The 16,741-nt window shown below is 41.3% G+C and overlaps 1 pseudogene; it reads right to left on the bottom strand.

Moving 5' to 3' along the window:
• Positions 1–801: 801 nt before the first annotated feature.
• LOC135550617 (acetylcholine receptor subunit epsilon-like) lies at positions 802–15,434 on the bottom strand (annotated as a pseudogene).
• Between the last annotated feature and the right edge of the window lie 1,307 nt (positions 15,435–16,741).

Here is a 16,741-nt window from a genome sequence, read left to right as displayed (position 1 = left end):
TCAGAGTCAGACATTGTCTAGTCATAGTGGTCAGAGTCAGACCACACCCTCTACACTCAGTAGAAACAGTCAATTGTGTTGAACCTAAAGAGATTTTAATCTCAAATTACATTGTAATATTCTAAATACATAAACAAATGTATAGACACAATAGAAAGACCAGAAAATCTTTTGTTATATTAAACCTAATTTCTTGCTCAAAAGCAACATCAAAATGTGATCTTGAAGGTGTGTAGCCGATTCTGATTCACTCAAAAGTCGCATAATTATAGTGGTGTGATCAAGTAGAATGTAGGCTACCCCTATATGCAAACACGTAGACTACTTGCACCGTAAACACTACACTCCTAGATCAGACACTGCTTCCCATTAATATGCCTCGAAAGGTTTAAAAAAATACTCTACAGTGAAACAAAAATGTAACTATGACAGTAGTAGACAAAATGAAGCATACAGCCATACTTGCATGTGGAATTGTTGCTGCTGTCTGGTGTTGAAATGTTTACTTTGACTTTAATATTAAAACTGCCTTCAAACTGTTCTGTTACATGGTAGCATGCTGTGCTATTGCTCCATTTAATCATCATTGGGAAATTAAACTGTGCTTGGGTTCCCAAAGGGCTGGACAAATGAGTCTAGCTAAGCCTTGGAATCAGTCAAGCAGTGTTTTGAGGCGGTCTGCATTAACCTTCGTCTTCAACATGGTCTTATAATTTTAAAAAACATCTCAAACTGCCATTTCAAGATTTAATAGCCACATATTGTATGTGCACCCTCTCAACAACGACCACAAGATTTTAAAAAACTATTTATTTAATTTTCACAGTATTAATAACAACATACAATACTAACAGTAAAACACAGTATGTTCCAGTAATGGTTTGAATCTCCAATGTTTTTGCTGACTATGTACCATCCAACACATCCTCTTGATGCTAAAACTCCATATTCAATGCCATAATGTAAAACAAACAAATTGTGGATCATGATGATTTGTGTATGCCAACATCAGGAGCATAGGTGTTTTAATTGTATACAAAAATTAATTGTTTAATTATATAACATTTTATAAATGAGGCACCAATTGGGCAGAAAGGAAAGCAAGGCCTCAGTTTAACTTTGAATTAAGTGGCTGGGTCATTGTATCATTATTTGGTACAAGTTAAACAGAACAATTCATTAACCCAGTTAAATGTATCGTGTGTAAAATAAAGTAACTAGCTAAATCTAATATTCTTAGAGTATTATGGTCTTCTTACATTACAAATTGCATTATATCCATCAGTAAAGACCTGTGTCACATATACATCACCATACAGTGAGATACAAGACAGACAAGAATTCTATAGGGTATAGGAGACCTGCACCTCATCCTAAGACAGTGTGAGGGCTGAAACCGAGATCTGGCTTCATTTTGTTCTAACCAAGCAAAGCCCACAGCAGACTTACTGAATTAAACTGCTTTGCCACAAACTGTTAGATATTTTGGCATGTTCATGTCACATGGCTTACTAAAAAATAGAATACACACGTGTAACAAGAAATGGTTAGGGTAAAACACAGAACACAGTTTGAAATATTTATCAAATAGGATGACATGATATCAAGACGATGACATTTTCAGTCATCTACTGCCAAAAAGACTAATAAGTAAGCAGTACAGTAGGGAAGTATTCAGACCCCTTGACCTTTTCCACATTTTGTAACATTACAGCCGTATTCTAAAATGTATTAAATATATTTTTTTCATTATCTACACACAATTTCCCATAACGACAAAGCGAAAAACAGGTTTTTAAAAATAAAAAACAGAAATGCCTTATTTATATAAGTATTCAGACCCTTTGCTATGAGACTTGAAATTGAGTTCAGGTGCATCCTGTTTCCATTGATGATTCTACAACTTGATTGGAGTCCACCTGTGGTAAAATCAATTGATTGGACATGATTTGGAACGGCACACACCTGTCTATATAAGGTCCCGCAGTAGACAGTGCATTTCAGAGCAAAAACCAAGCAATGAGGTCGAAGGAATTATCCGTACAGCTCCGAGATAGGATTATGTCGAGGCACAGATCTGGGGAAGGGTACCAACAAATTTCAGCAGCATTGAAGGTCCCCAAGAACACAGTGGCCTCCAGAAGTTTGGAACCACCAAGACTCTTCCTAGAGCTGACTGCCGGGCCAAACTGAGCAATCGGAGGAGAAGGGCCTTCGCCAAGAAGGTGACCAAGAACCCGATGGTCACTGACAGAGCTCCAGAGTTCCTCTGTGGAGATTGGAGACCCTTCCAGAAGAACAACTCTCTGCAGCACTCTACCAATCAGGCCTTTATGGTAGAGTGGCCAGACAGAAGCCACTCCTCAATGAAAGGCACATTACAGCCCGTTTGGAGTTTGCCAAAGGGCACCTAAAGGACTCTCAGACCATGAGAAACAAGATTCTCTGGTCTGGTGTAAAACAAGAAAGCTCTTTGGCCTGGATTCCAAGCATCACATCTGGAAGAAACCTGGCACCATCCCTACGTTGAAGCATGGTGGTGGCAGCATCATGCTGTGAGGATGTTTTTCAGCGGCAAGGACTGGGAGACTAGTAGAATTGAGGGAAAGATGAATGGAGCAAAGTATAGAGATCCTTGATGAAAACCTGCTCCAGAGTGCTCAAGACCTCAGACTGGGGCAAAGGTTCAACCTTCTAAAAGGACAACAACCCTAAGCACGCAGCCAAGGCAATGCAGGAGTGGCTTCGGGACAAGTCTCTGAATGTCCCTGAATTGCCCAGCCAGAGCCTGGACTTGAACCCGATCGAACATCTTTGGAGAGATCTGAAAATAGCTCTGCAGCGACGCTCCCCATCCAACCCGACAGAGCTTTCAGGGATCTGCAGAGAAGAATGGGAGAAACTCCCCAATACAGGTGTGCCAAGGTTGTAGCGTCATACCCAACAATACTCAAGGCTGTAATCGCTGCCAAAGGTGATTCAACAAAGTAATGAGTAAAGGGTATGAATACTTATGTAAATGTGATATTTTAAATAAAGTTAAATAAAGGTTAAATACAAATGTCTAAAAACCTGTTTATGCTTTCTCATTATGGGGTATTGTGTGTAGATTGAGGGGGGAAAAAAATCTAAGACATTTTAGAATAAGGCTTTAATATAACAAAATGTGGAAAAAGTCCAGGGGTCTGAAAACTTTCCGAATGCACTGTAAGTGAAGAAATGAGCAAGACAATTTAAGTCTCAATGATATGAAGACAATGATGATGATTCATATAATCTGTGACCAAGTTAAGAGAAGGGGCGTTGCCTTGTCCTCCTAACTGGGGAGGTGTCATTTGTTTTCCCCAGGAAATGGAAACTCTGGGACTGAGTTAAAATGTCCCATGAGGAATATGGCGACAGTTCCGATGGAGAAGAGGGCCATGGCCACCCAGAAACACACCGTGTCAATCATCTTCCCGATCAATACCCAACTCTCCATTTCCTATGGGACAGTTAACGGTGAGCCAGAAGTGGGGAGACAATAACCCACACGGTTCTATCAGGATTTCTTAACCCTCAGCTCATCATGGGCATGTATTCAAAGTGTCTCAGTGTAGGCCTTTTAAAATCATAATTTATTTTATCAAAAAGAGCATGATCCTAGATCAGCAGGCTTTGTGAATATGGGCCTGAGCAGAATGAATTGAAATGAAACTGACCCAAAACCTGACCTACATCCCCAGAATAAAAGCAATACTTACTGACCCAATGTAATTTGCTTGCTTTGTGCTCTCAGCGATACATTTACAGGCATCCACATATTCCTTGATCTCAGGAGCAGCTTGGGCGAGGCTTTTGTACAGGCTGGCTGTGGTGCTCATAATGCCATCCACTAGAGGGTAACAGAGACATACAGTCACCTACACATATGCTGGTGATGGACCACAGTGCTAATCTTTATCCTCTCTCATTTTCCTATTGATTGTGATACTTATTTACAAGAACAAATACAACCAAATGCTTTTTAAAACCAATTCAAATTAACCCAGACATCTATTCAAAAAAGTAGCTTGCTGGATAATATACATAACTACACATCTCAAAGCAGGGCTGTCCGACCTTTTGGGAGGTCACAGCCGACTCACAGACTCGTTGAGCAATTATTACAAGGGAAAGCAGAACAATCTGATTAGTAAACTATTTTGAACTCAAATTCTGCACTTATTAACAACGACCAACACAATACCAGTCAAAATAGAAGATTGTAGCCTACCATTACTATATCCAACCCAACTCTATTTGTGGCCACTCATGCCTGCCTGCAAAGCGCTCATTGCCAGCCGGATAGCCCAGTTCTTCCTCACAAATGTCATAAGAATTTTGCCAGAATGTTATATCTTTGTCCCATAATATTCATGGCAGTGCGATGTTACAGCTGCTTATCTTTAGACATATAGCCAGTAGCCACCCACACTAGGCCTATCTGAAATATGAAAATGATCAATCAAATCGCCAGGTAGACAATTGTTCGGGTTGACTCAAACCGCAGGCCCCGTGGTTATATCCGCAGGGCGGGCGGGTTGGGGGTCATGAAATATTGTGTGGATGAAGGGCGGGTTGAGGGTCATGAAATATTGTGTGGATGAAGGGCGGGTTGAATAAAGACAATACCTTAAATCCATAAATGTATAATTCTTGTGCAATGTATACATCTTAAACTAGATTGAGGTTTCTCTTTCATTATTTTAGGCTATCTGCATTTGTGCATAAGCCTAAACTTTAGGGCCTAACTGTACACGTGCCAAATAGCCAACACGCCAATCGTCAAATGCATTTGGGAACGGGCAGAAAAAGTTAATGTTGAGGGAACTGTAGCCTACTGTTCAGAAGGGTTAAATAGAAACAAAATATTTTTTCATCTTTAGAGAATACGAATGCACAGTTAGCACCTATAAACAGTATCTACCTTTATCAGCATCATAAAAGCTGATATATTGTGATTGAAATACTATGCATCCAAGCCGAAATGAAATCTTATCAGAAAAATGTTGGGTCGTTTTCACAGCTTCCCTTACAACCGGGTAAACTGATGTCATTTGGAAATGTTGCACAGAAAATCTTTCCTGATTTGAGTTATTGCATTTTCTCCCAGATCTCTAAACTTCTTTGCTCAAACGATAGAAGCAGAGATGACAGAGAGAACTTTACCGAAGTCAACTAGATTGAAGCATTCATTCTATCGATTTATAACATTCTGGTGAGCAAGGGTTTATTTACTCTTCGGGCAACATAATGACAGAAGAGAAGCCACCTGTATCTAATTATAGACAAGTTGACTAACAAATAGCCTACCATAATGTTGGAAATTATAAGCAGAAACATATCTAAAAATCAGGCAAAAAGATCTTCCCCCCCAGAAAATCTGCCATCTCTAGCCTACCATGCATTTTCTATATTTGCGGGTTAGGGTCGGTTCTCAGATTTCCACTTTATTACACATAGTTTGGTGGTTGCAGATGTGTTATTAGCAATTGTGGGAGGGAGCCGGTGAACAAACAGCTGACGCGTGCACCACTAGCATGCCCTTCTTTATGCTCCATAGTTGATGAAGTCATTGGTCAACAATTAAGATGCGCAACTTGTTGGTTCTGAAGCATAGATGATAATTTAATGAAGACTTGCTGACAGTAGGTTCAGAACAACCAGGACAGAACATTTCTTTAAAAAATAAACATTTGGGGAGAAATTATAACACCACTGAAAAGGGCACTTTGGAGACTAGAAGGGCAAAGGGACATGTGCTCTGGACAGGTAGAGCCCCATCTGTGCACGTACCTGTGTCAAATGTTGTTTGGCACAACTGTTTCTGGGTTCCATAACACCAAAACAAATGTTGTATACACCCCCACCCCCCCCCCCATGCGCTATCCATCCTTCCCCCCCTCCCTACCGGTATCTCTAATCGTACAAAATGATCGTGAGGCCATGCCTCTCTCTGTTTGTCAATCATCATCTCGCTGCGTGGTTGTTTCAGCACATACTCCTCCGCTCTCTGCATCAGGCCGAAGAACGAGCTACGCCGTCGCTCCCTCACTCCCGCCTCTGCATTATCCACCAGAGGGGCCGTGCCCAGGAATTGAGGAACAAGCTCCAGGAAGAGCTAAACAGGGGAGAGGAAAGGTGGATTAAAACAAAAAAGTCAAATTCATTCTGACAAAGTAGGATCTTATGTCATATCGGTTCGTTATAGTATCGAATAAAGAAAAAAACAAGGCATAAAATTTTTTTTAATTCTTGTGCAATTCATATCTATAGGCTCCACTAAGGTTTTTCTATCTGACGTTGGTATTTACCCGAAGCTTTAGGGCCCAACTGTAGCGTGCTAATAACACGGCAATTGCCAAATGCTTTTGTGAATTTTGGCTTAAAAAGTTAACATTGAAGCACTGAGGCAAAAGGGACAATATCGGAGTTTAATTCAGTAAGAGAAAAGCTGTTAAATGGAGTTGAAAATGAATAGAAGGACCAGAACAGTCTGTAAAGGTGCTATCTTTATAAGAATCATAAAAGCTGATAGTATTTCAACCATGTTGGGTCGTTTTAACAGCTTTTCATTTCCTTAAACAGATTTTTTTTATTGCATTTTCTCCCTGACCCCTAATAATACATGTCTTTGCCACATGAGAGAAGCAGAGATGAAAGAGAGCTTTGCCATGTCAACTGATTTGAAGCATTCATTCGATCAATTTATTCTGGTGAGCATGGGGTATATTTACTCTTCTAGGTCAAAGTACAGAAGAGAAGCCACCTGTATCTAATAATAGACAAGTGGATTAACAAATAGCCTACCAAAATGTAGAAACTTATTATCAGAAACATATGGCAATCTAAAAAGGCCTGTCAAAAAAGTCTTCTGCCATCTGACTGGACAGAGCATTTTATATTTGGGGTTAGGGTTGGTTGCGGATGACAGATTTTCACTTTATCACATAGTCGGCGTTTGCGGGTGGTTATTAGCAATTGGGTACGGGTGAACAAACAACTGTTAGCCGATATGCGTTGGTGTACAGTGCATTCGGAAAGTATTCCGACTCCTCGACTTTTTCAACATTTTGTTAAGTTACACCCTTATTCTAAAATGGATAACATTATTTTTCCCCCTCAATCTACACATACTACCCCATTATGACAAAGCAAAAACAGATTTTTAGACAAAAAAAAACCTGAAATATCACATTTACATAAGTATTCAGACCCTTTTGTACTTTGAAGCCCCTTTGGCAGCCATTACAACCTTGAGTCTTCTTGTAGGTTGACACTACAAGCTTGGTACACCTTTATTTGGGTAGTTTCTCCCATTCTTCTCTGCAGAGCCTCAAAAGCTTGGTCAGGTTGGATGGGGAGCGTCGCTGCACAGCTATTTTCAGGGCTCTCTAGAGAGATGTTCAATCAGGTTCAAGTCAGGGCTCTGGCTGGGCCAATCAAGGACATTCAGAGACTTGTCCCAGAAGCCACTCTTGCGTTGCCTTGACTGTGTGCTTAGGGTCGTTGTCCTGTTGGAAGGTGAACCTTCACCCCAGTCTGAGGTCCTGAGCGCTCTTGAGCATGTTTTCATTAAGGATCTCTGTACTTTGCTCCGTTCATCTTTCCCTCGATCCTGACTGGTCTCCCAGTCCCTGCCGCTGAATAGCATCCTCACAGCATGATGCTACCACTATCATGCTTCACCGTAGGGATGGTGTCAGGTTTCCTCCAGATGTGATGCTTGGCATTCAGGCCAAAGAGTTCAATCTTGGTTTCATCAGACCAGAGAATCTTGTTTGCCATGGTCTGAGTCCTTTAGGTGCCTTTTGTGAAACTCCAAGCGGGCTGTCATATGCCTTTTACTGAGGAGTGGCGTCCGTCTGGCCACTCTACCATAAAGGCCTGATTGGTGGAGTGCTGCAGAGATGGTTGCCCTTCTGAAAGGATCTCCCATCGCCACAGAGCTCTGTCAGAGTCACCATTGGGTTCTCGGTCACCTCCCTGACCAAGGCCCTTCTCCCCGGATTGCTCAGTTTGGCCAGGCAGCCAGCTGTAGGAAAAGTCTTGTTGGTTTCAAACTTCTGCCATTTAAGAATGATGGATGCCACTGTGTTCTTCAATGCTGCAGCCATTTCTTGGTACCCTTCCCCAGGTCTGTGCCTCGACACAATCCTCTCTTGGAGCTATAAGGATCTTATATAGAAAGGTGTATGCTTTTCCAAATGGTCAATGGAAACAGGATGCACCTGAGCTCAATTTCAGGTCTGAATACTTATGTAAATTAAGCATTTGTTTTTATTTTTAATAAATTGGCAAAGAAATCTAAAAACCTGTTTTACTTTGTCATTGTGGAGAAAATCCATAAATGTATCATGTGGAAAAAGTTACAGGGTCTGAATACTTTCAGAATGCACTGTATTTTAATCATGACTTGGCCTATGCAATAAAGTATTTAACTTTCAAACCCACACAAGTACTGGACCTGGATTTTTTTATGCCACTTAGCACCCATTTGTGGTTAAACAAATAATTTTGCTTTTCAATGTATACATACGTGCTGTGTGGGACATGGTGTGGGTATTGGGACTGTGGAGGGAGATGTTGAGCACCACGATTTGGTTGGTGGCGATGAGTGTGGTCACAGACATGACAAAGATCAGGTACCTGGAAGAGAAGAACAGACCGATGTTGATGTAGAGGGGATTTGGCTCTTATGGAGTAACATAAATGTATGGAGGAAAACAGTAAGAAAGAAACTGAAGAATCCCATTAATGAGGGCATCAATTTGAAGCTGAGAAAGGAATTCAGTGACTATTATATGGAGTCTCTCACACAGAATCATCATACAAACACACCCAGGTACATTCTAACTCACTTGCTAATGAGTGGGACATTGAGAGATGTCTCAGGGACCTTCTGAGCAATAAGAAATAGGAAGGCAGTCTGAGCCAGCAGGACAGAGATGGACACAGTCAACTTCTGTCCCCCATCTATGAAGAGGACAACAGAGAATCAGAGGGGTACAGACGGGAGTGCAGTGCTTTTCCCATCATCAGACGACAACAGACATAATATACAGATGGTTTTATTTGGCCCACCAAGTGTTCTGAGCAAAAACAACTTTTGTTGGACAGCTCCAGCTCCAAATCAGCTCCAAGTGGTAAACATTTTGGAAATCTGATCCCAAATAGGCCTATTTATTCCCAAGCATAATAAAGTGATGTGATCATAAACAAATGTAGCCTAAGCCAGGTTTGAAGTTGTTTTAGTCACACTATCTGTTTGAGTTTCTTGTGGTCAATTTGTAATCTACAAATTATTTGTAATTATGTCCGGCCCCCTGACCATCCGCTCAAGAAGAAAAAAACGGCCCGCGGCTGAATCCAGTTGATGATCCCTGTTATATACTCGAGCAATTCCAGTATTTTAGTTGGAATGCAGATCCCTATTGATCTTGTCTTGCGCAGGCAAACAGAATCCAACTTTAATCCGACAATATACAGTGCATTCTCTGAAACTCAAAACCATGAAATCTATGTTAGAGCATAAAGGGTTAATCTGCAGTTGCTACATCCATTTGTGGACTCATAAATTAATGATATGTACCCATTGATTCTTGAATAACTTATTGATGCCTCATAAGCATTCGTACCCCATCAGAATCCAAAATATAAACTTGTTTTACTTCCATGTTTGTAAACAAAGTAAATGTAAACACCACATAACCTCAGAACATTAACTATAATTCTGATACCATGGATGGTCAGTCCTTGCATCCATAGCTCTGTTTCAGCTTTTTACTGAAAAGGGGGCAGGGAGGACGCTTTATTGTTTCAACTGCTGATAGCTGCTTTAAATATAAATCATTTGATTTAATAGTCAATATTGGAAAAAACACTTGTAACACTATCAGACAACTGCTAACATCAGTTGTTGATGGCATACTGTATCATCTTCCTGTATCCTTAAGTTACACCACTGACCAATCAGCAGCAGTGTTGCAACCTACCCTGTGCAGGTAGGAGGTAGGCCAGGACGACCAGGGAGGAGATGAGTGAGCAGGGCAGGATGATGTTGATGATGTAGAATAGAGGTTCTCTCTGGATGACCAGGTTGAAGGAGATCTCCTGGTACTCCAGGTCATCAGGAGTGTAGCGTGAGTTGATCAGCTTCCTGGCTAGCCTGTGCTTTATGGCTCACTCACCGTTCTCTAACAGGGTGGAAACAGACACACTGGGATCAATAGAAGCCATTTCATTAGGATTTGACCTGTTGATGGGTTGTCAATTGTTTACAGATAACATTTGATTTGATTAACAGTTATGTCACATGCTTCGTCAACAGGTTTAGACGGTGTCGTAAAATTACCACATCAAGTTAATCACATTACTTTTACATTAGAATGTATTCCTATATTAAAACATGGTCTTTTTTCTAGAGGCAACAGAATAGGGTTCTTAGGACTCTCATGTGTCTGTGTGAAGAGAGAATCCTCAGATTTACGATGGCTTGGTGAGAACCTAAAGACTGCATTCCATTCTATGATTAGTGTCTGTCTATTGGTAACAGGGAGAACCAATGTCCAGTTTATTTAAGGATGTAGTATTCTAGGTTGCATTATTATTTCTGTATAAACAAGTAGTAAATGAACTAGACAGATATTTAGCGCCATGTAAATATTGATGTATGTTGCATGAGAGCACAATGTACCTTTGTATAATTTCTGTTCCTTGTCACAAGCACTCAGGAAGACTATAAATAGTTGTAACCGAATCCTGTTTTTTTGGGCTTTAACACTACACCATTGGGTGACTGTTAACGTTCCATTACTGCAGACATTAAATAATAAAGTTCAATTGTTTTGAGGAAATCTAAAAGTCTCTTTGATTAGAATAATTCCACCACAACTAACAATGAAATGCTAATTTACAGGTCCTTTTCCAACCATGTACTTCAGATTAGAATAATTCCACCACAACTAACAATGAAATGCTAATTTACAGGTCCTTTTCCAACCATGTACTTAAGATTAGAAAAAGAAAGTAAAATATAAAGTGACATGAGGAATAAATACACAGTGAATAACAATAAAGAGTAAATATAACATGGCTCTATACAAGGAGTACCAGTACCGAGTCCGTGTGCAGGGGTACGGGGTAATTGAGGTAGCTATGTACATATAGGTAAAGTGACTAGGCAACAGGATAAATAAATAGTAGCAGCAGCGTACTTGGTGAGTGTGAATGTGTGTTGCGTCAGTATCCGTGTGTGTGTGTGTGTGTTGGGATGTCAGCGTAAGTATGGGTTAGTGTGTGGGTAGAGTCCAGTATGTGTGCGTAGTCACTGCAAGAGAGTTAGTGCAAAAAAAGAGTCAACACAGGTAGTCAGGGTAGCCATTTGATTAGCAGTCTAATGACTTGGGGTTAGAAGCTGTTTAGATCCTGTTGGTTCCAGACTTGGTGCACTGGTACCGCTTGTCATGCGGTGGGAAGAGAAAACAGTCTGCGGCTTGTTTGGAAGAAGTCTTTGACCATTTTTTGGGCCTTCCTCTGACACCGCCTGGTATAGAGGTCCTGGATGGCAGGGTGCTTGGCCCCAGTGATGTACTGGGCCATATGCACTAACTTCTGTAGTGCCTTGAGATCCGATGCCAAGCAGTTACCATACCAAGTGGTGATGCAGCCATTCAATGGTGTAGCTGTAGAACTGAGGATCTGAGGGCCCATGACAAATCTTTTCAGCCGAGGGGGAAGAAGCATTGTCATGCCCTCTTCACGACTGTGTTGGTGAGTGGACCATGATAATTCCTTAGTGATGTGGACACCGAGGAACTTGAAGCTTTCAACCCGCTCTTCTACAGTCCCAATGTGGATGGGGGCGTGTTCTCACCTCCTTTCCTGTATTCCACAATCAGCTCCTTTGTCTTGCTGACATTGAGGAAGAGGTTGTTGTCCTGGCACCACACTGCCAGGTCTCTGACATTCTCCCTATAGGCAGCCTCGTTGCCAATCAGCCTTACCACCGTCATGTCCTCAGCAAACTGTATGGTGTTGGAGTCATACATATTGCTTTTGAGAAACTACAAAGTTGTATATTCAGTATTTGTGTCACACATGCAGGACCTGAGTAGTGGTGGGAAACTATTAGGGGGAGGTAGATTTTGAAATATAATTTATTTAAAGAATGGTACCTGAGGAGATGCCTACCGTTTTACAGGCTCCTAACCAATTGTGCTATTTTGTGTGTTTTTCTGCATTGTTTGTAACTTATTTGTTGATGCTACCATCTCTTATGACCGAAAAGAGCTTCTGGATATCAGAGCAGCGATTACTCACCTCAAACTAGACAAAGATTTTTTCTTTAATGAGTCTGACGTGAAGGATATAATGCTATATAATCTGACGTGAAGGATATAATGCTATATAATCTGACGTGAAGGATATAATGCTATATAATCTGACGTGAAGGATATAATGCTATATAATCTGACGTGAAGGATATAATGCTATATAATCTGACGTGAAGGATATAATGCTATATAATCTGACGTGAAGGATATATAAAGGCCCAAATCCTAGTCATTCGCATGAAGAAAATAAGGAGATACATGGGGCGCAGATCAGGGTGCCTTGTGAGAATTCATTGGTGAGTGGGTAACACGCCTATACCATCCGTTCTATTGGCCAACGTGCAATCACTGGAAAATAAACATTTCAGGACTATCCTATTTACCACTACAAACATATATATATATTTTTATGTACTTTATTTAGTAAATATTTTTATAACTGCATTGTTGGTTAATTAAGGGCTTGTAAGTAAGCATTTCACGGTAAGGTCTACACCCGTTGTATTCGGCGCATGTGACGAATACGATTTGATTTGGAAAATCATAAAAACAAGATGTTGCAACATTAGTGTGTATTGCCAGTGAAGGCCTCAGGATCAATGTCCACCCACTCAATAGGCTTGTTGGTCTCTGCGTCAACATCCAGTATGATTTCAAACTCATTTGCCCTGTATCTCTGGGACCTGAAGACTAAGGTGCAGTTCTGGTAGTCAAAGGGGAAGTAGGTGATCTCTATACGTGCTGCGGTAGATCGCTGGAGGCAGCCAGTACATGTAGCTACTGGAATAGATCAACACATTGGCATAGTAGGCCACATCAAACTTGCCATCAATGCTGCAGAGGGGGAAGAGAGGAGGGGATGAAAGGAGATGGAAGGAAAGGGTAGGGTCCGATGAGAAAAGTTCAAGAGTCCATTGCTCAAAACAAAGCAAAACAGAGCCACAAAAGGGGGGGGGAATCAGAATGAGGAAAAATATGAAAGCCCTCTACTGGCTCACTTGTTCTCAAGGACGATGTCAGGGAGCCATACTGTGTTGTAAGGCACACGGATAACTTCAATGCCAAAATACTCAGAGGTGTTCCAGGCTCTGCAAATATCATTCCATTGCTGTGGGAGGAGAGACAAGAGAGGGGAGGAACGGAGGAGAAAACAGACGAGTGAGGGAGAAGAGAGCATTGAGATGGAAAAAACTAAAAGTAGGAGAAAGGAAAAAACAGAAGCTAGTCAAAGTGTGCAAGAAACAAATGATAAATGAATTGATAAGATTGGTGAGAGAAACACTCACAATTCAGACATTCCTTTTCAGAGGAGATAATGATTGTCTGATGAAGACATTTGTCTATTTCAGTTTGACGTGATAGTACTGTAGTGCACCCTGCATGGTGGAAGTACAGAACTGTTTTTTTGTAACCTTTATTTAACTAGGCACGTTAAGAACAAATTCTTATTTTCAATGACATCCTAGGAACAGTGGGTTAACTGCCTGTTCAGGGGCAGAATGACAGATTTGCACCTTGTCAGCTCGGGGATTTGAACTTGCAAACTTCCGGTTACTAGTCCAACGCTCTTACCACTAGGCTACCCTGTCACCCCAACAGTATATGTCATCCGTACAGAATGTGTATTGTGTTGTTGGGGTGCAGCAGTGTGATGTGTGTAATATGTTTGGTTTTACATTTGAGTCATTGAGCAGAAGCTCTTATCCAGAGTGACTTACAGTGCATACATTTTTGTACTGGCATCTAATGTATGTGTGTTGTATTGTTATGCTGCAGCAGGTGTGGTCTGTCTCTCACCAGGGAGATGAGGTTGGTGGGAATCAGCTTGACCTGCACCTCCACCTTGTCTGTGGGGTGCGCTGTAACAGGCCCACAATGTGGTCACTAAAATAGGATTTGGATACATTTGACTGTTTTCGCTGCATAACATTTAGAAGTTGGCTCTATTCATATAAACGGGTAGCATAGCTAGCATACAGATGTAGGTGGTGGTAGTCAAAGTAGTTTAACTGTAATGCAGTTGATTAATGACGATGACATTAACATGTGTTGGGGGTTGACATCCATACAAGCATTATACTCTGATTTTGACCTCAACGTAGTGTGAAATACACATATAAACAATGGCCTAACTGTAGGATCATTTCGCTGTGGGGCAAAGAGGAGACTCGGGTGAGAAAACGGTGCAGCCTTTTTACATCCTGCCATCTTGACTGAGCTATTGTGACAAGCATCCGGCAACGGACTCCAACATTTCAGAAGGTCTTGTCATTTTGTTTAGCCAGTAATTAGCTGGATGGCTATAGAGATGAATCCTGAATCACTAGTGGTGTGGTGCAGTTTATTGGATGTGTAAACTCTATAAGAGACCGTTTATGCTTGATCCGAAAATATGTTCGGAGGCGCCATATGGATTGTGTGACAATTGCGAAGCCTCCAGAGGCACGCAGAGGCCAAATTGAGCTCCGTAACGCCATGCGTCTCTCAAAATGTGTAACAATGCCGAGGGCTCCCTCACCTCCTCCGCATTGAAAAAAATTGGTTGATAGGCGAGTGCGGGAGGTCCTCTATAAACACAAACTCACTTCCTTCACAACAGCTCTGCGCTGCGCAAGAAGTATGAATGCCTTAACTTCTGCAGAGGCCATATCACCATTAATCCTGCATGGCCAATGCAGACATCAAATTGACCATGTAGCGCCTTTAACACAAAGCTGTAACAATGTTTAAAACGTTTTCGCAGCGTCTGTAAAAAGAAAATGCCACCTGCCTCGCAGGAACAATAGAAACAACATGTGTGTCGTAATGATACAAAGAAAAAAAATGCTGTCGCGAAAGTAGCAACTACACTTTCTGGAGAACACACAAAACATGAAACTTGACACAATACATAACATGAATAGACAAGGACAGAACTACATACAAAAAAGTAAAGTACAGATACCCCCAAAAAACTACGTAAGTAGTACTTTAAACTAGTTTTACTAAAGCACTTTACACCACTGATGAATAGTCTACATCGAGAGGTGCAACTGCCAAGAGCAGTGTTCCTGACCGTGAGAAAAACCTATCAATATAAACACTTACCCAGTACTGTCACACCCCAGAGTAAACCTACAGTTGCAACCAAACAAGTCCAAAGGTAGTGCGTTGCCATCGCAAAGTTAACCGATCTTTACTTACAGTTCCAGATTTGAGTAATGTACAAACTTAAAGAAAGAGAAAGCCAGAGGTTATTTCCGAAAGGCTCGTAGCCTGCCTTATCCCGCTGCCCCTCGCTTCGCTTCTCCTGCTGTCGCTACACCCACGGCTCGGGTTAGACAGCAGCCGGAAACCGCTCAATTCTGTCGACATTCTGGTCGTCCATAATAATTATCATTATGCTATTGGGTGATGATGACACCGATTATGAAGGTAATGTTTCTGTTTGATATGTCAGCGAGTTTCAAACTATGAATAGCCCAACAATATGCCGGAAAACACAACTGAAAACGTGTGTGCAGGGCTCAATGATACCACTGGTGCTCCCAATTTAAAATCAAGCGTAAAACATCAAATCTAAGCGCACCAGAATAACAAAGTATTGATTGATATATAGCCTAGTATATTGAGCTATATTAATTCTAGATACTTTTGAAGCACATGTTGTGCTCTAGAAACTCATATTTAACCCTGTAAATACATTTGTTAATTGTACAAAGCTGAAATGTTGATACAAAAATCTGTCATGGAAATTACAAAGTCATTTGTGGAATTTTAGGTTTCTACATTGTGTAAAAGCACTACCTATTGAGATGCATTATATTTAACATTTTGCACTGTCTCTTTAAGAGCTTCAATCAGGCTTTTATGGTAGAGTGGCTAGACAGAAGCCACCCCTTAGTAAAAGGCACATGACAGCCTGCTTGGATTTTTCCAAAAAGCATCTTAAAAGACTCTCACACCATGGGAAACAAGATTCTCTGGTCTGATGAAAACAAGATTGAACTCTTTGGCCTGAATGCCAAGTGTCTCGTCTGGAGGAAACATGGCATCATCCCTATGGTGAAGCATGGTGGTGGCAGCATCATGCTGTGGGGATGTTTTTCAGCAGCAGGGACTGGGAGACTAGTCAGGATCGAGGGGAAGATGAATGGAGCAAAGTACAGAGAGATCCTTGATGAAAACCTGCTCTAGAGTGCTCAAGACCTCAGACTGGGGTGATGGTTCACCTTCCAACAGGTAGTACACAGCCAAGACAATGCAGGAGTGGTTTCGGGACAAGTCTCTGAATGTCCTTGAGTGGCCCAGCCAGAGCCCAGACCTGAACCCGATTTAACAATTCAATTCAAGGGCTTTATTGGCATGGGAAACATATGTTAACATTGCCAAAGCAAGTAAAGGAA

This window comes from Oncorhynchus masou, chromosome 12 (genome assembly GCF_036934945.1).
Source record: "Oncorhynchus masou masou isolate Uvic2021 chromosome 12, UVic_Omas_1.1, whole genome shotgun sequence".
Lineage (NCBI taxonomy): Eukaryota > Metazoa > Chordata > Actinopteri > Salmoniformes > Salmonidae > Oncorhynchus > Oncorhynchus masou.
The sequence above is the reverse complement of the archived record's forward strand: the minus strand, read 5'-3'. Positions and strand labels throughout refer to the sequence as shown.